Raw genomic sequence first — 19,708 nt, forward strand, 5'->3', positions numbered from 1 at the left:
GTAAAATATATAAACAGTAGATCATGATACTCTGGAAAAAAGTGTAAGATGTGTATACATCTTCAGCTGAAATCAGCCTGTGCAAGGAGAATGGTTAAGCAACATGTAGAAACTATGTTTTGGATTTTATCCTGCTTCAGAATTCGATCCTGAGAATGGTCCATCGTTCCAGGAGAGTAGGGATGTAGAGGGAAATGATAATAAATGTTATTGCTGAATATTATCTTTGAAAGAGAATAGCTCAGTACAATAGCAGTGTCTCCCCAAATCTCAGGCCCTGGATTTGGGAGAAAGGTGAGCTCCGGAGTCAGGTCAGAGTCCTTCCACTCAAAGGGTTGCCACCTCAGGGAAGAGAGTATGTGAATAAAAGAAGCTCAAGTACATGCATACCTTGTTGTAGTGTGCTTTGAAGATATTGCTTTTTTTTTTTTTTTTTTTTTTTTGCAGTACGTTGTGGCCTCTCCCGTTGCAGAGCACAGGCTCTGGACGCGCAGGCTCAATGGCCATGGCTCACGGGCCCAGCCGCTCTGAGGCATGTGGGATCCTCCCGGACCGGGGCACGAACCCGTGTCCCTTGCAAAGGCAGGCAGACTCTCAACCATTGCACCACCAGGGAAGCCCGATATTGCATTTTTTTTTTTTTTTTTTTTTTTTGACGTTACTTGGGCCTTCCACTGCTGTGGCCTCTCCCGTTGCGGAGCACAGGCTCCGGACGCACAGGCTCACCGGTTATGGCTCACGGGCCCAGCCACTCCGCGGCACGTGGGACCTTCCCAGACCGGGGCACGAACCCACGTCCCCTGCATCGGCAGGCGGACTCCCAACCACTGCGCCACCAGGGAAGCCCCCCGATATTGCATTTTTTACAAGTAAAGATTTGTGGCAACCCTGTGTTGTCAGATAATACAAAGTGGCGTAGGATTTAGTGTGGCATAAGTTTAGGTGATGGGCGTCCAGAGGGTGGTGTGATTGATGAAAGCTGCAGTAGTTATCTTAACGTTGTTATCCACAACCATTTATCTCCTATGTGCTTATTTATTTTTATTTCCTAATTTCTGATTCTAAATATTTAGGGCTGCCCCTGTGACCCTATCCTTTGCGTTTCCTTGTCGCCCTTGGGTCAGAGTCACACTGTGTCACAGTAGCCAATCCACACTCTCCTTGGAGCCTGAGGTCCTCGAAGATGGGAACTTTGTCCTCATGTCCATCTCTCTGGCACCTTTGGAGCTGCCTGGCATGTGGCAGTCAGTCATGACATTCTTATTGAGCAAACCAAGCTGTTACTAGCCAAAGGCCCATGTGTGGTCACTTTCAACTTTGTTGTTTTAGTTGTCAAGGCTGCTATAACAAAATGCCACAGACTGGGAGCTTATAAACAACAGACATTTATTTCTCACTGTTCTGGAGGCTGAAAATCTGAGATCCGGGCGCCAGCATGGTCGGGTAAGGGCCCTCCACCCATGACAGAAGGAGTGAGGGAGCTGTCTGGTGTCTCCCTTATAAGGGCACTAATCCCATTCATGAGGGTTCCACCCCCATGACCTTCCAAAGGCCCCACCTCCTAATACCATCACATTGAGGGCTTGGGATTCCAACATTGGAATTTTGGGGGAGGACATAAGCATTCAGACCAATAGTGCTTGTTATTGACGTATAATATGCATATAAAGAAGGGCACGTCATGATTATTTTTGCATGTGTGTTGATTTAAAACATGAAATGGCAGATGTTTGGAGATAGAAGGCAAAGAGAAGCAAAGGGTAGCATGCTCAGATGTGAGCTATGGAAGGCTCTCCTGATAACTGTGTGAATCCTGAACCAAACACAGCAGAGCTTCCAGCCTAGCTGCTGAATGCCTCTTCTGCTTAGCAAAACCCGAGACAGATGCGGACTGGCGTAATTCATCCGAGCAGGACAACAAGAGGTTTGGAAATGTTCTAAATGAGACCTCCTCATCCTGATTAAGAAATTATATTCTTTTTTTCAAAACAGATTTTTGGTTTCTTAGTTAGAACTGAGGGGTAATGTGAACATATACAAAAATCGCCTTCCTAATTCAGGGTCAGGGAGGCAATGGTAGGGAAAAGTCGGAGAGACTTTTAAGAGACCACTTTGAACTAATTGCAGGGTTAGCAGTTTCACGTGGCTATGGAAACTGCTGAGTGTACGCAAGTTACTTTTGCAGGGCCCCCTTGAATGTGCAAGATAAGCTAGCTACCTGTGCAGTGATCACATTTAATTTTGTTTCACAAATTTATAGAAAGAATTGATGTGCTTAAAAGTCTATTTTTATAAGTTTGTTAAATATTGCCCTGGTAATTTTTTTACATTCTTGCTAAGTCCTCCAGATAGTATAAAATAAGTTTCAACCAAAGTTATAAGAATTATCATGAATTCTTATAAATAGCTAACATTTGATGAGTATTTAGTATGTATTAGCCACTGTTCTGGGGGAAAGTTTTATTAAATAAGTGATGAAGAGTTGCTGGAAATACTACAGAGCTCGTGTAATTGAACAGGATTATGGGTATACGTTTCTAATTTTATCAACAGGGATAGAATGAATCATGGCTAAGAAAAAACAGCATGTGATAAAGAAGCCAATAAAATTACAAGATGAATTTACTGAGGAGAAGGAGTAATTATTTGAATTATTATTTTTTTGTTTAATTAACATTTATTAAGTGTCTTCTGGGTAACAGGCCCTGTTAGGTACTTTTACATCTGCTGTTTTATTTAATTATGGTGCGTTTTTCACTTCCAGATAAGATTTCCCATGGGCTTCCTTTGACTAATGAGTTATCCTAGGCCCGTGCTTCACAGTCCTGTTTGCACCCTACAGTCACCTGGGGATCTTTGGAAAACTATAGTGCTGGTTTCATCCTTAGAGAGTCTGTTTAATTGTACAGGCTTGGGATCCAGCGGCAGTATTTTTAAAGGTTTTCCTCCCTCCCCTGTGGGCTCTGGTTGAGACGGGGTGAGAACCACTATGCTAGGCTGTTTGAGATGTTATTTCACTGGCAGGAAAATATTGCCTTAAACTCTTCAACAATAAGCAACTATTGCAAACTTTGGGAGTTTGCTGTGCCAGGTGGATATAAGTAAAACACCTGCTTTGCTTTGTCTGTTGCCTATTAACTGGGATATGGGAAGTGTCAGAATAATGATTAAATGAAGCAGGCTAGAAAATGTCACCCTCAGTGTCTCAGACCCAGAATTTCCAGGTGCACTTAATTTGTCACCTGGGTTTTGCTCGGGGGTGGTTTCAGAAACATCATGCCAGTGACTTGCATACTAAGTTTTTTTTTTTTTTTTTAAGAAAAAAATACTCTAAGGAACTTCTACACTAAAGGTAATTCCTTTAAATGAAATACATATATATGTACACAGTATAGATCTGCAAATAAAAACTTTAAGAGGACACAGGAATTATGAGGAATTCTTTTGATGGAGGGGTTGTATAGGTCGAAATGGCCTCCTTAAAAATCGTGTTTTCTGTCACAGTAAAGTTAATGTCAAAACATTAAAAAAACAAGAGGGAACTAAGTGGTTTGGGGAGCTCAACTTTTCTTTAAAAATTCTTATAGCATGAGATCACATAATAGAGATTTAACCTAAAAAATGATCCATAATCCAAGAACGTATTCAATCCCTAAAAACTTTTTTAGTCACCTTCATAAATCGATTTGTTTCAGTGGGAACTTTTAGTCCTGCCTAGAAAAATCCCAGGAGTTGTGAAAGTGTGGTGTAATTGGCGGTCAGGTAAAGGAAAGATTCCGTTAGACCCGCCAACATTCAGCATTTTCCCCTAAAATAAGCAACGTTTCTGGTAGGTGTGACTAGATAGCCTTCCATTTAAGAGCGTTGTCCCCCCCCAAAAAAAAAGAAAGAAAAAAGAAAGAACGTTGTCCCCCTTTTAAAAACATTATATTGCATTTGCTAAGAGACCTTGGGCAAGTCATATCATTCTTTCGGACCTGAGGTTCTTCATTGGTAAATAAGGGGGGCTGTTAGTTTTCCGATGGGGCTTTGCTGAGCACCTCGAGTGGCTTAAAGAGACCTGGCGGATGAATGTTGAGCTGGCACCTCTCTGGGTCTCTGGGTTTCGAGCCCTGGCAGAGGAGTTTTGAGCTGGCATCTCTCTGGGTCTCTGGGTTTCCCGCTCTGGCCTCAGACAGAGCTGCTGTCTGGGGCAGGTCTGGATGGGTGCTCATTTGCAGAGAGAGGAGATCCTTTCGTTCTGCATGTGTTTTTGAGGACCTACTATATATAAGTCAGGAATAATACCAGGTGCTGGGGACACCAGGATATGACCAAAACAGAGTGGGAGCCCTCAGGTAGCTTGAAGTGTCCTGGAGCAGACAGACAGGGACACAGATAATTCCAGTGTTTCTTCAGCTAGGTCAGGGGCTGGGGGGGAGAAGGTTGGTCAAATGACTGACTGTGTATGTGAGCCTTGGGTGTATTTTTTTTTTTTTGGGGGGTGTATTTTTTTAGAAACAAATGACAAGTGGAGGACAGTTCCCTCCTTGAGTCACTGCCTAGTCACTCTCAAAGGGAAAAGAAAGAGGAAGGAGGAGGGCCCACATGGGATGCTTGGGACTTCCCTCGTGCCCTGGAGTGGACTCAGGGACTTGGCCGTGCTGGTGAGAGGGCTATCGGGAAAAGAGGAGGATCTGGGCTCTCAGAAGACCACAGAATTAGCCCTTAGGACTGGGAGGGCACCTGGGAGGTCATCTAGTCCAGGCAAGTTACTCTGGCAAGCCCACCTGCCTACATATCCAGGTCTACATATCCTATGTCTCTCTTCCTACCTATTGTGCTTGACCTTGTAAATCAGCAATTTGGTCTGTGGGCCTTTGCAAGTGCTGCCAATTCTGCTTGGATCCCCTCGGTTGGGCAAATTCAAACTTGTCTTTTAGTTCTCAGCTTAGATAACACCTTCTTGGGGAAGTCTTTCTTATACCCATCACTTTCCATCCCCTGCTGAATTAATTAAATACCCTTTCCTGTGATTGCCCAGCACCTGTACTCACCCCGGTTGTAATGCTTTTTGTTACTCCATTGTAATTGCTTGTCAGCCTGTAATTGCCCCACTAATCGATGAGAGCCCTTTGTGGCTGGGATGGTTTAATTCCTGGAATTATTCCCATGGCCACATGCTTGGTACATCGTAGGTGCTCAGTAGATAGTTGTTGAATGAATGAGTGTCCTCACTTGACAGCAGCGGCTGCAGGAGCTCAGAGAGGTTCAGTGACTTGACCAAAGTCACACAGCTCTGGGAGACCGAGACGGGACTAGAGCCCATGCTATGAGTCTAAAAAGGATACAAGATCAGATCCAGTTTCTGGAGTCATGGTCCTGGTTCTCTGTGTCCATATAGAGGAAGTGAAAGAAAGTCACCCTTGTTTTGAGCGGAACACTTTCCTTCTAGGGGAGACATACTCTATCTCCTGGGTTTGTCTCTAAGTGATGCAAATACCAGCTTACTCTTCATGTTCTTAAAATAAAACCAAACAAAGAGTTTTGGGGGCTTCCCTGGTGGCTCAGTGGTTAAGAATCCACCTGCCAGTGCAGGAGACACGGGTTCCAGCCCTGGTCTGGGAAGATCCCACATGCCGTGGAGCAACTAAGCCTGTGCGCCACAACTACTGAGCCTGTGCTCTAGAGCCCGTGAGCCACAAGTACTGAGCCCACGTGCCACAACTACTGAAGCCCGCACATCTAGAGCCCGTGCTTCGCAACAAGAGAAGCCACTGCAATGAGAAGCCCGCGCACAGCAACGAAGAGTAGCCCCCGCTCGCCGCAACCAGAGAAAAGCCCGGGTGCAGCAACAAAGACCCAACGCAGCCAAAAAAATAAAATAAAGTAAAAATAGTTCTTTAAAAAAAAAAAAGTTCTGTGAGAGTGAGTTAGTATGCTTTTTTCCAATTTCTAGGACTCCAGGACCCTAAAATTTTTCCCAAGTAAGCAGCTTGTCCTGTTTTCTGTTTTGTAAATCTGGTCAAAGAATCAGAAAGAAAGAAAAAAAAGTCCTTTATGTAGCTGCAAGACATAGCGAGTGGAGTCAGAACTGTCATCATGTCTCTGGGCATCTGTGTGCACGTGTGTGTTGTGTGGTGTGTGCACGCGCATACATGCAGAGTGTGGAGCATGTGCACACGTGAGGTCTTAGCTTGTGAGTCTGTTTAAATGGTTCTTAAATCAAATCCCCTTTTTCTTTGGCCACTGGGCAGTTTTGTGATTTTTCCTTAAAAGAGAATTTTAAACCACACTCAGGCAACAACAGAAAGAAAACCTGTACTGGTGAACGAGAGGATTGCTGGCAAAGTAGCAGGAGTGGTTGACATGATTGGCTGATAATGTTCTCCCACGACAATTAGGAAGGGCCCCCAAACCTTTTGTGAATAAAGTGAGGCTGGTTAAGTGGCTTCCGGTAGTCAGCCCCCGATGAAAAGCAAAGAGAAAACACTAAGGCAGCTGAAGATTTAATCAAAATTAAGGCCGGAAGAGGGCATTCTTCCAGGCAATAATAAGAGCGTCTAGACACTGCAGATCTTGCTCCTATCTTCACACTAAATGCTGGTGAATGGGTTCGAATGGGATATTGTTTAACTATGGTTTTATGAAGACTCCCTTTGATTCATAAGTATTTGTCACTGTAAGAGATTTTGAGGGTGACAAGGATGGTGTCATGTACATGTTTGTTTTCCTTTCTCTGCGGTGTAGAAACCTAAAGCAGGAAGCGATTCAGGGGTAGAATGACTAAGACCTGTTCAAACTCAAGTTGAGCTGAGGGTTTTGCTGAGACCAAGACTTGCTGAGGTACCCCAGAGTTCCAGCATCCTTTATCTTAGAATTCTGAGTCTGAAAGGACAGCCAGGCCCCACCTTCTATGTCCCTGGGACAATGCAGTCCAGCCAAACTGTGCCTCCAACAGAGGAGTTTGATTTGGGTTTGCTCTTTACTTGCTGTGCAACCCTCAGCAAGTTACTTAACATCTCTGAATCTCCATTTCCTTTTTTTTTTTTTTTGAATCTTCATTTCTTTATTTGTAATACACAAGACTACTTTGAACATTAAATGAGAAAAACGCTTGTGAAACATGCTCTGTAAACTATAATGGTCGGGAGAAATGTTATTTGGATTGAAATGCTATTGGATAGAAATGCTATACTGGGTTGTTATTCCTGGTACAGGAAAAAACAACAGTGGTTAGGATTTACTGGAGGCTTTTTTGCGTGCTGGAAACTTGTGACTTGCTTAATCCTTGCTATAACTCTGTTTTACAGGAGAAGAAACTGAGGCCTGGAGTTTGAGTAATTCGTTCAAGGTTACCAAGTTGGTAAGTAACAGAGCTGGATTTGACCACCCGGCTTCAGAACTAAGAGCTTCATTTGAATTATCTTAAGCTTCGCAACAGCCCTAGAAAGTTGAGGTTCAAAGAAGAGAAGTAACCTTGCCCAAGTTCATTCCACTGGTAAGGGGTTGTCTTAGTCCATTCAAGCTGCTGTAACAGAGTACCATAGACTGGGTGGCATATATACAACAGAAATTTAATTCTCACAGTTCTGGAGGCTGGGAAATCCAAGATCAAGGTGCTGGCACATTCGGTGTCTGGTGAGGCCCACTTCCTGGTTCTTTGTGTTATAACTTCACATGGTGAAAGGGGCAAGAGAGCTTTCTGAGGTCTCTTTTATAAGGGTACTAATCCCATCCATGAGGGCTGCGTCCTCATGACCTAATTAATCACTTCCCAAAGGCCCCACCTCCAGATACCATCGTATGGGGGGTTAGGTTCCAACATATGAATATTGGGGGGCGGGTACGGACACAAACAGTCCATTGCAGGGGTCGATTCAGTATTCCCATGCAGCAGTCTGGCTCGAGAACTAGTGCTCTTAACCACTGTAAACTTGCTGCTCTTGTAAGGCCCCTCACGGAAAACCAGTTCTGTGAGCCTGGGTGCCCTCTACCCCCGAAAGGGCACTTCCCTTTTCTGCCCTTTCCCTAAGCTTCCTGGTACCCTCACTCCCCTCCATTTGACTGTCCAGTCTCTGGAGAGGTTTAGCCATAGAACGAAGACAGAACTGGCAGCATGTTATCCAGCAGTCTCTCCTGCATGCCTTTAACTTTTATTTTAGTGGAGGTATGACTTATGGACTGCATAATGCACATCTTTTTTAAACATTTTAATTTTATATTGGAGTATAGTTGATTAACAATGATGTGTTAGTTACAGGTGTACAGCAGAATGATTCAGTCATACCCATAGAATGCACACATCTTAATCATACATCCTGATGAATTTTTAACATGTTACACTCATCGAGCCGCCACTCAGATCAGGATACATGGTGTTGCCATCACATAAGTTCCCTCATGCCCCTTTGCTGTTAGTACTGCCCCTGGAGATAGCCACTATTCTGACTTATAGAAGTCAGATCATGTCTATCATAGCATAGGTTCCTGCTTCTATCCTATCCAGATCCATATATACTTGCTCCACAGAAACAAAATAGAGGGCTTCCCTGGTGACGCAGTAGTTAAGAATCTGCCTGCCAATGCGGGGATACGGGTTCAAGCCCTGGTCCTGGAAGATCCCACATGCTGCGGAGCAACTAAGCCCGTGCGCCACAGCTACTGAGTGTACACTCTAGAGCCCGCGAGCCACAACTACTGAGCCCACGCACCTAGAGCCCGTGCTCTGCAACAAGAGAAGCCACAGCAATGAGAAGCCCGCGCACCGCAACGAAGAGTAGCCCCCACTCGCCACAACTAGAGAAAGCCTGCGCATAGCAATGGAGACCCAACACAGCCAAAAATAAAATAAATTAAAACAAACAAAAACAAAATAGAGGTAAAAATCACACTTTAAATAGCGTGGGTGACCCTGTCTTTCCACCAAGCAGGCATCTCTCTTGGAGTGAGCTGAATGGGAGACACAGATCTGCTGTTCCTTTTGTTGGTCTTCGTTCTGATGGCTTTTTTTTTTTTTTATGCGGTGCGCGGGCCTCTCACCGCTGTGGCCTCTCCCATCGCGGAGCACAGGCTCCGGATGCCCAGGCCCAGCAGCCATGGCTCACGGGCCCAGCCGCTCTGCGGCACGTGGGATCCTCCCGGACTGGGTCACGAACCCGCGTCCCCTGCATCGGCAGGCGGACTCTCAACCACTGCGCCACCAGGGAAGCCCTGTTCCGATGGCTTTTTAGGGGGTGAGCATCTTGTGCTATCGGGTGTGTTTCTCATATTTATAGATTTTAATCATCATCCAACATGGCCCCCAAACCCAAGCTGGCTATTTCTTCTTGTGCTCAACCTAAGAAACCCAACCCAGTGCTGAAGAAAAAACTGGCTGTGTTGCACTTAATGAGAGATGGTTTGTCCGTCTCCATGATGAGGCTTTATTATGGGATTTTCAAGGGGAATTCTGATGCCCTTCCACTTTCATGTTACAAGTAGACTTTAGAGGCTAACCTTTGAGTAAGAGGCAGTTATAATGTGGACAGAACCCCATCATGGGTAAGTGGGTGTATTAGACTTGGTGACCTGGAACGCTTCTGGCAACATGGTGGACTGACTTGTGTGACTCCTTCCTGGTAGGAGCACAGAGTTGATTGAAATACAACAACTATATCTAGGGGAGCTCATCAGAAAGGAAAGTCCACAAGTGTCAGAAATGAAGAGAGAAATCTAAGCCAAATGGTTATGTGAGCTGAAAGCATGACAACTTATGGGGCTTTTGCACCCAGATGGAGGCTGTAGAGTCTGGGAGTTAAGGTTTTAAGACCACAGTGGGTCTAGAAATGAGACCTGGGTCCAAGGTGGACTTGAGTGCCCAGGAGCGTTAAACATTACACGTCTTCGTGAAAAGGGGCTAGAAAAACTCCACTGTCTGGAGAAACAGAGAGGAAGCTTGTTTTGAGTGGAAAAAAGTCACCAGCAAGAAATGAAAAACCTGGGGCTGTACCATGTGTGATTGTGGAATCTATATTGTTATTGTCATGAGATATGAGAACTCCTCAAGCTGAGAAATTAACATAAAAACTGGCTGCCTGCTGTGGGAATCCCTAACACAAACACACAATCACTCCACAAGGATACTTCAACAACCTAGACCTAACAGGACTCCTACAGAAAGAACTCTAGGATGAGTGCACAATTAAATCATATGGACTACTCAGGAAATGAATGACTTTGAGTTGAAAGTAATAGAACCATCTAAAAGAGACTATAAGATAGTATATATATATTTTTTAAAGTATCATTTTTTCATTTTAACTTATTTTTAAAAATTTATTTATTTTTGGCTACGTTCGGTCTTCGTTGCTGAGCTCAGCCTTTCTCTAGTTGTGGCGAGCGGGCGCTACTCTTCGTTGTGGTGCACGGGCTTCTCATTTTGGTGGCTTCCCATTGCAGAGCACGGGCTCTGGCTCTAGGTGCACGGGCTTCAGTAGTTGTGGCATGCAGGCTCAGTAGTTGTGGCTCGCGGGCTCTAGAGTGCAGGCTCAGTAGTTGCGGCACACGGGCTTAGTTGCTCTTGGCATGTGGGATCTTCCCAGACCAGGGATCGAACCTGTGTCCCCTGCATTGGCAGGCAGATTCTTAACCACTGTGCCACCAGGGAAGTCCCAAGCCAGTATATTTTCAAATGATTAAAGACTAAAGATGATTCAAAAATGTAATGAAAGACGGAAAAAGAATAGGTTGATTTGTAAAGCTGCCACATGGAAATGAAAAATAGTCATTGAAATTAAAATCTAACAAGAGGGTTAGCTGACAGACTAGACATAGTGAAAGAGATAATTAGTGAACTGGAAGACAATAATAAAGTTTACATTTGTTAAGTCCTTAATATGTGCCAGACACTGTTCTGTGTCCTTGCATTACCTCATTTAATCTTCAGAACAAAATTATAAGGAAGGCATTATCATTATCGTCTGTATTTTACAGATGAAGAAACTAAGGTGTAGTAGTTCAAACCACTTGCCCAATGTCACAGAGCTGGTAATGATGGAGCTGGGATTTGACCCCCAGTTGTCTAGTGTAGCCTAGAGTCTGTGTTTGCAATTACTACACTGTAGAAAATCATCAAGAATAAGCACTAAGTGATAAAGAGATGGGAATATGGTAGAGGGGCATGGAGGAGAGGAGAGGGTACTACTTAGGTCTCAGCACAGGGACTAGGGGAGAGGCATCATTAGAAGATGGAATAATTAGCTGTCCCTTCAGATCTCCTCCAGTCCTTAGGTTCCAAGAACTTGTGCCCCTACTGAGGGCAGAAATATTCAAAGAAGAGCCTCAGTTTCCACTATAGTATGAATTGATGGGCTGATGTTTAACAAAGGTCTCTCTGGGGGAAAGAAAAGAAGCCCTGACTGTAGCATTTACCGATGTCTATGGTATAAATACTTCCACCACGACCAAGTTCAAGCTACCGACATAATGTCAGTGAACATGGCCTTGGGAAGAGATGTGCGTAGTTGGCTCTTTTGAGCCAGTCTGAGCCAGCTCAGCAAACCAGTGGGTCTGACGTTCATTCTCTTTTAAGCTCTGATCTCTGGGTTGTGCATCCAAGGGGCAGAATGTTCAGGAAGTAGTAGTATCATGTGTAATATCACAGCGGCAGGAAGAGACAGTGGGACAAGAGTGGAGCTCTGCCCCCGCTTTCTTCCCTTGAATTTAAGAAACAAGAAAACATTTTGTGAATGTGTGTGGAGAGACTGACATCCTTATGACACTGTTGGTGAGAATGAAAGTGAATCCAAGCTCTTTGAAGGCCATTCAGCACCATCTGCCAACATTTTAAGTGCAAGTACTCTTTGACCCCGCAATTCCACTTCAAGGGTTTTATCTTATAAATCTCATCTTTCCTGTAGTTACACATGTGTGTGAAGATGTGTGTAATGTATGTTCATTGCAGCATTGTTTGAAATGGCAAGACCCTGGAAGCAACTGAAATAAATGTATGTCAGGAGAGGATTGATTGAAGGGATTATGGTATATCCTTACAGGAGAATACTGGGCCACTGTTTAAAGTAGTAGGTGGTATGTACCAAGAAGGAATCATCTCCAGGATGCATTCTTTTTTTTAATATATGTAAATTTATTTATTTTAATTTTGGCTGCGTTAGGTCTTCATTGCTGCGCGTGGGCTTTCTCTAGTTTTAGTGAGCAGGGGCTACTCTTCCTTGTGGTGTGTGGGCTTCTCATTGTGGTGGCTTCTCTTGCTGCGGAGCATGGCTCTAGGCGCGCAGGCTCAGTAGTTGTGGCGCATGGGCTTAGTTGCTCCATGGCATGTGGGATCTTCCCGGACCAGGGATTGAACCCGTGTCCCCTGCACTGGCGGACGGATTCTTAACCACTGCGCCACCAGGGAAGTCCCCATTCTTTTTTTTTAAATTGAGGTGTTCTTTAGAGTTGACATATAACACTATATTAGCTTCAGGTGTACAACATAATGATTCCCTATTTGGATATAATGTGAAATGATCACCACAGTAAGTCTAGTTAATATGCATCACCGTACATAGTTACATTTTTTCTTCCTATGCTGAGGACTTTGCAGATCTACTCTCTTAGCAACTTTCAAATATGGACTGTAGTATTGTTAATTATAGTCACCACACTGTACTTTACATCCCCATGATTTATGTACTTTAGAACTGGACATTTGTACATTTGACCCCCTTTACCCATATTTCCAACTCCCCAACCCCCAATTTTGGCAACCAGCAATCTGTTCTCTGCATCTATGATTAGGGATTTTTTTGTTTGTTTGTTTTTCAGAGTCCACATATAAGTGAGATAATACGGTATTTGTCTGTCTCTGACTTATGTCACTTAGCGTAATGCCCTCAGGGTCCATCCACGTTGTGGCAAATGGCAAGATTTCCTTCTTTTTTATTGCTGAGTAATAGTTTATTATATACATATATATAATAGATCACATTTTCTTTACCCATTTATTCCAGGATGCATTCTTTTTTATTAATTAATTAATTAATTATTTTTTGGCTGTGTTGGGTCTTTGTTGCGGTGTGCAGACTTCTCACTGTCGTGGCTTCTCTTGTGGCAGAGCACGGGCTCTAGGCATGCGGGCTTCAGAAGTTGTGGCACATGGCTTCAGTAGTTGTGGCTTGCGGGCTCTAGAGCGCAGCCTCAGTAGTTGTGGCGCATGGGCTTAGTTGCTCTGCGGCATGTGGGATCTTCCTGGCCCAGGGCTCGAACCAGTGTCCCCTGCACTGGCAGGTGGATTCTTAACCACTGTGCCACCAGGGAAGCCCCCCCTGTTTAACTTTTGAGGAAAAGCTGAGGGCAATGGTGGGTCTGGGGTGGATGGAGAATATCTTACTGTATATCCTTTTTTTAAAAAAAAATTTTACGGAATTCCCTGGCGGTCCAGTGGTTAGGACTCTGTGCTTTCACCACCAAGGTCACAGGTTCGATCCCTGTTCGGGGAACTAAGATCCCACACGCCGCACAGAGCAACCAAAAAAAAAAAAAATTTTTTTTTTTTTTTTTTTTTTTTAGGCATAAGCATATGATATTTTTGTTGTTGTTAAAAACAAACTAATTGGGCTTCCCTGGTGGCGCAGTGGTTGAGAGTACGCCTGCCGATGCAGGGGACATGGGTTTGTGCCCCAGTCCGGGAAGATCCCACATGCTGCAGAGCAGCTGGGCCCGTGGGCCATGGCCGCTGAGCCTGCGCGTCCGGAGCCTGTGCTCCGCAACGGGAGAGGCCACAACAGTGAGAGGCCCACGTACCGCCAAAAAAAAAAAAAAAAAAAAAAAACCTAATTAACAAAAACTTCACTTTGGGAGCTTTCAACCCAAACCCCTCTTATTTTTAGGGGAGATTGGCAGGTCTCCACGGGGTTGCTGATCCCTAGCATTTATTGAGCACAGGCCAAGTACCAGGCACTTGCCCGTGTTGTCATACGCTGTGGGTCTCTCCATTGTCTGATGCTTCCTGGACTCTAGTAGTGGCCTGGTCAGTGTGTGATAAACAGTAATCCCATTTTCAGGAAGAGGGGAGGTAAAGTCTTTGTGGGAAGTCATGTGGCACGCAAGGAGAAGAAGTGGAATTCAACAGCAATCTTAAAAGTGCTTTGTGAACAGAGGGAACCAAGCTGCTTCTTAGCAATCCCAGTTATCTGCAAGGAACCTCAAGCCTGTCTCCCTCCTGCCATTAATCCCAGGAATCTCTCTTGAGACCACATGGAAGTGTTCTATCAGTGTTAATTTTTCCAGCTCTAAGATTCTTTGCTCTGGAAAGTTGGAGCTGTGTTTTTGGACCAAATGAATCGCTGATGTGTTTAGAAACCACAAAGTCAAGAACTTGTCCTGCGCTGTCCTCCTTTTCTGACTTATTTCATCTTCACAACTCTCCTGTTGAGTTCACATCATCCAAGATCTAAGAGACACTGGCTCTGTTCACTTAAAAAGAGCGACCTTCAGGGCCTTTCTTAGCAAAATAGATGTTCCCAGAGGTGCTTTCATTGTTGCCCTTGTTGTTTTCAGCAATCAGCCACATTTCTAGCCCATCATGATACGTTTTATGGAACCAGAGGCTTGCTTGCTCTCTCTCTCTCTCATCATTTGGTAATAAATTCAGTAAATAGGTTATACGTCTTGAGAGGGCTGTTTTGATGTTTTTTTTCTTGTTTTTGTTTTAATTTATTTTATTTATTTATTTTTGGCTGCATTGGGTCTTCGCTACTGAGCACGGGCTTTTCTCTAGTTGTGGCGAGTGGGGGCTACTCTTCGTTGCGGAGCACGGGCTCTAGAGCGCAGGCTCAGTAGTTGTGGCGCACGGGCCTAGTTGTTCCGCGGCATGTGGGAGCCTCCCAGACCAGGGCTCGAACCCGTGTCCGCTGCATTGGCAGGCAGGTCCTCAACCACCGCGCCACCAGGGAAGCCCCTGTTGTGATGTTTTTGTGATTTGATCAACAGTGATCCGAACGGGCAGAAAAACTGGAGTCAAAACTTAAGTTCATGGAATCAAAATCACAAAACCTGACCTGAATATTATTAAGAGTGTAACATCATCTGTAACATTGGGGTGAAATTCTTGCAAGGGAGGGCTGTCTGACCCTGCTCTCGGCTGTTGCTGTTTTGTGGGCTCATCCAGAGAGCACCCTTTAGTGCTTTAAGTATCATTGGCCATCCTGCAGTGTGGGATGTAGTGGTTTTAGTTTACTGTGAGATGACTGTGTGTCAACAGTGTTGACTTCCCCAAACAGTAATTCTACCTTCACTGCCTGAATGAAGATCCAGAGGACGTTGAAGTGGTATTTCTTGCGTGAGGCCCGCCCTGACTCCTTCCTGTGTTCCCATTGCTCTGGGCATTGCTTTGTGTAGTATTTAGTTCAAGCAATTATCTTATCGGCTTTATTTTTAATGCCCTTTTGTTATTATTATTTACTTATTTATTTATTGGCCGCACCGAGCAGCACGTGGAACTTTCCCCGACCAGGGATCGAACCCATGGCCCCTGCAGTGGAAGCGTGGAGTCTTAACCACTGGACCGCCAGGGAAGTTCTATTGGCTTTAAATCATTGTAGTTGTTTGTAGCTATCTCCACCTCAGACCAAGTGCCAAGAAAGATGGCCTGGATCCTCTCGCTTCCTCTGTTTATAGCCAGCATGCAGCTTATGTCACGGCCCTTCAAATTTCATGAGTTAGGATTCTTTTGACCTCGTAACAGAACCCCACCTTGAACTGGCTTCCACAGAAAGGGGATTTGCTGGTTTATGTAGCTGCAAAGTCCAGGGATGGAGCTGAAGGCATGGAGGTTTAGACGGTGTTGCTAAGGCTTACACAGGTTTTCTCCATCTCCCGGCGCTGCCTACTACTTCTTTTTGGATTGTGGCGGCAAGGTATCTGTCAGCAGTTCTAGGGAAGAAAAGGCCACTTACCCAACAGTTCAACAAAAGTCTTTTTTTTTTTTTTTTTTGCGGTACACGGGCCTCTCACTGTTGTGGCCTTTCCCCTTGCGGAGCACAGTCTCCGGACACGCAGGCTCAGCGGCCATGGCTCACGGGCCCAGCTGCTCCGCGGCATGTGGGATCCTCCCGGACCGGGGCACGAACCTGTGTCCCCCGCATCAGCAGGCGGACTCTCAACCACTGCGCCACCAGGGAAGCCCCAACAAAAGTCTTAATATCTCTGATTGGTCTTCCCTGATTGATGCCTGTTCCTAACCAATCCCCGTGGCCAGGTGAATGAGATGCTCTGACTGGCCACCTTGGATTAAATGTTCGCTCCTTGAAGAAGCTGGGGTTGGGTCTGCACCTCCCAGAGCCCAAGAACTGAGAATGAGGGAAGGCAGATGTTCCCTGAGAAAATCTGGGAACCGTTTGTGAACAGGGGTTAGGCAAAAGCAAGGGTGTCCAATATAGTAGGCTTTTAATCAGTGTTTACCCAGTGAATGAATTAACAGATGAATGAGCAAACAAGAGCTGCTGCTGATTCTGTGAGCTGTTTATACGATACCCGGAGTGGGGTTTTAACAGATGGAGCCTTTGCAGAGAGGAGGATAAAAGAGAGCCTTGAAATCAAGTCATGTAAGGATGACATTAAATTAGCTGAGATACTTAACAAGAAATAGGAGACATATGATGGCTGTTTCCGAATGTCTGAACGGTGTTCACGGGGACGAAACATTTGCTGGGTTCCTACTTTGTGTCATAGGCTCTAGGCTAGATGCTTTAATTGCCATCACCTTTTATTTTCATTTTATTTTTATTAGACCACCAATTTATGTTCATTATAGAAAATCCAAAAATGCACAAAAAGAGAGAAAAATAAAAGTCCTTCCATAATCTAACTACCTAGGGCTAATTGCTATTAATATTTTGGTGTATATTCTCTCAATCTTTTCTCCCTGTTTTACAGATGCATTTAAAAATTCTTATCTAATCTTGGTAGTTGTGTTTGTCAGAGAGAAACTGGCTTAGAGAGTTGAGGAACTTGCCTGAGGTCCCAGCAGTGGGCACTAGAGTTCTAGGACCAGAATTTGGTCCACACCTGTCAGCCTCAGAAGCCCTCTCTCATTCCCTGGTCTTTGATTTACCTGCTGCATAACCAGCAGTCTGTGTACTAACTAACAGGGTTTTACTACAGTTCTATTCGAGAATCTTGATTTCATCGCTCTTTGCTTATCCACACATTCATCTTTATTCAGGTACTCAGGAAATATTTCACTGGGTGTTTTGTGGGTGCTGGGGGTAGCCCAGTGAATGAAGCAAGCCCCTCTTGGAGCTGACAGTTGAGCTGAGTTCTGCATCACTGTAAATGGTTGAATCAACAACCTCTAGGGATGTGCAGATCTGGGATACTGCCCATTGCACAAGTCTCACACCTCTTTGAGGAAGCAACCAGCAAAGCCAAAAGGAAGCACTATAGCCAGAAAGTTTTATATATGCCTTCTGCCCAAGACCCCTGTCCTAAAGGGAGTGGGTTTGTGTCGAAGGGTGGGAGGCTCAGGGTGTGTGTTACCTGTCCCAGGGCTGGCTCTGCTAAGTGATCTGGGGTGTGGCCCACCATCGTGTACATATGACGTCTCTATCTTCTAAACTCCGGATCAGAACCCATAGTATGAAGCAGGGTTAGCTGAATGGAAGGAGGGAAATACATATTTCCTGAATATGGCCTACCCTGAGTGCTTTCACATGGCCCTTCTTGCTCAGGAAGATGGGTATTATTATTCTCATTTTACAGGGGAGGAAGCTGAAGTGCATTTGGAGTTTTGACTTGAGCTCAGGCCTATCTGATGGCTCCAAATCCTACGAGCTTCCTCTTCATGCTCCTCTGATAGAGACACATCTGGGGAGTGGGGCTCTGGAAGGTTCTGAAGCCCCAGGTGCTTTGGTTTCATTCCATTCACTTATTTTAAAAAGTATTTATTGGGCTTCCCTGGTGGTGCAGTGGTTGAGAATCTGCCTGCCAATGCAGGGGACACGGGTTCGAGCCCTGGTCTGGGAGGATCCCACATGCCGCGGAACAACTAGGCCCGTGCGCCACAACTACTGAGCCTGCGCGTCTGGAGCTTGTGCTCCGCAACAAGAGAGGCCGTGATACTGAGAGGCCCGTGCGCCGCGATGAAGAGTGGTCCCTGCTCGCCTCAACTGGAGAAAGCCCTCGCACAGAATCGAAGACCCAACACAGCCAAAATAAATTAATTAATTAATAAACTCCTACCCCCAACATCTTAAAAAAAAAGTATTTATTGAAAACCAGGGTCCAGGAACTCTGTCAGGTGCTGGGATGTGGGATGACCAAGACCAGTGAGGGCTCATGCTCCTAGGGAACTTGAAGTCTGAGTTAAGTCACTGGAACAGCCATGATGTTTCTGCACAATTCTTTGTTCAGTGATTCATTCAGCCTTGCAAGAGGGTGTATTAGGCTGCTTTGAGTTGCAAGGGACAGAAAACCCAGTTCAAATTGGATAATTGGTAGAAGCAGTTGAATGGTCCACGTAACCAGAAAATGGAGAGGTAAGGTTTCAGGCACACTTTGATCAGGGCTCCAGCTTTTCCTCTTTTTGTGATTCTCTTGGCTCTGGCTCTGCACTTCTGTCTGTTGGCTCTATTCTCTGGTGACTCCCTTCATAATAGTGAGAGGGCTGCCAGCAGGGCTTCTGTATTGCTCAGTGCCAGGAGACACCACGTAGAATACATGTGCTCGAAGAAGTACCGGGGAGAGCTGTCCAGTGTGGTGGCCTGGCTGCTGGTACCTCTCAGAGCACATGCTTGCTTGTTTACATCCAGGGAGGAAAGAGCTACCATCTCTCCCCAGAGCCATTGAACAAAATTTCTGAGCTTCCCTCGGATTGGATCGTCTCAGGACACGCTCTATCTCTCAACCAATCACGGTGGCAGAGGAAATAGGTTAACACTGATTGGCTTAAACCATTCCGGACCCACCCCTGGAATTGGAGATGAGGTCTGAATGAATGAGGGGTGCTGCTTGCTGGGAGAGGAACGGAACAGATGTTAAAGAAACAATTGCTCTCTCTAAGGGGCAGCGTTTAGGATCTGGGTATAGAAAGATGAGTAAGGCATTGTCCCTCCTCTTAAAAAGCTCCCATTCTAGTGAGCTTCCTGAGAGTTTGGCAGTGAACAGAGAAAGGAGTGTTTACATTGTTGAAGGCTAGGCACCTTACATGTTTCCTCAGTTCTTATAATGTTCTTGTCAAGCAGGTATTTCCATTTTACAGGTGAACAAACAAGTTCAGAGAGGTTAAGTGGCTTGCTGGCAATTGCACACCTAGGAGAGGAAAGCAAGGTGTTTTGAGCCTGTGGATCCCACATTTCTTCCTCTCCTTTTTGTGATGTAGTGAAAATAGATTAACAAAGACCCTGCAAAAAGCTTCATTTAATGACTTCTCCACGATAAGCAGGGCCTTGGGAGTAGTTCTTGCTTTTCGTTTCAGGCTTTTATTAGAGGGATCCTGCCTGCTTTTCTTCTTTAACTAAGTCTAAATGGGAGGAAAACCCCTCTCCCTGGTCCAGATAAGCAACAGATAATTGAATGAGCTTCTGAGAAAAGCAGAACCATTGTTAGCTCACAATGCATCAGGAGAGATGGTTGCATTCAGATAATTTTACAAAAATGATTTCTCTCTCCTTTTGACTTTGCTGCCTGAGGATTCCATTTGGTTTTAAAATAATAGAGTAACTATTATGTAATCGTATACAATGCT

The 19,708-nt window shown here is 44.9% G+C and overlaps 1 protein-coding gene across 2 annotated transcripts in view; it reads left to right on the top strand.

The window, feature by feature from the left end:
* Positions 1–19,708, top strand: part of CYRIB (CYFIP related Rac1 interactor B) — a 154,681-nt gene that overhangs the window by 31,952 nt on the left and 103,021 nt on the right. The window contains exon 2 of one of the 2 annotated variants that reach the window (XM_082600960.1): positions 7,293–7,345. The gene's annotated coding sequence lies outside the window, so the exon portion shown is untranslated. Of the gene's footprint in view, positions 1–7,292; positions 7,346–7,368; positions 7,481–19,708 lie in introns of those variants that run through there. The other variant, XM_082600961.1, reaches the window with a different exon arrangement.

This window comes from Mesoplodon mirus, assembly GCF_964341445.2.
Source record: "Mesoplodon mirus genome assembly, chromosome: 16".
NCBI classification, from domain to species: domain Eukaryota; kingdom Metazoa; phylum Chordata; class Mammalia; order Artiodactyla; family Ziphiidae; genus Mesoplodon; species Mesoplodon mirus.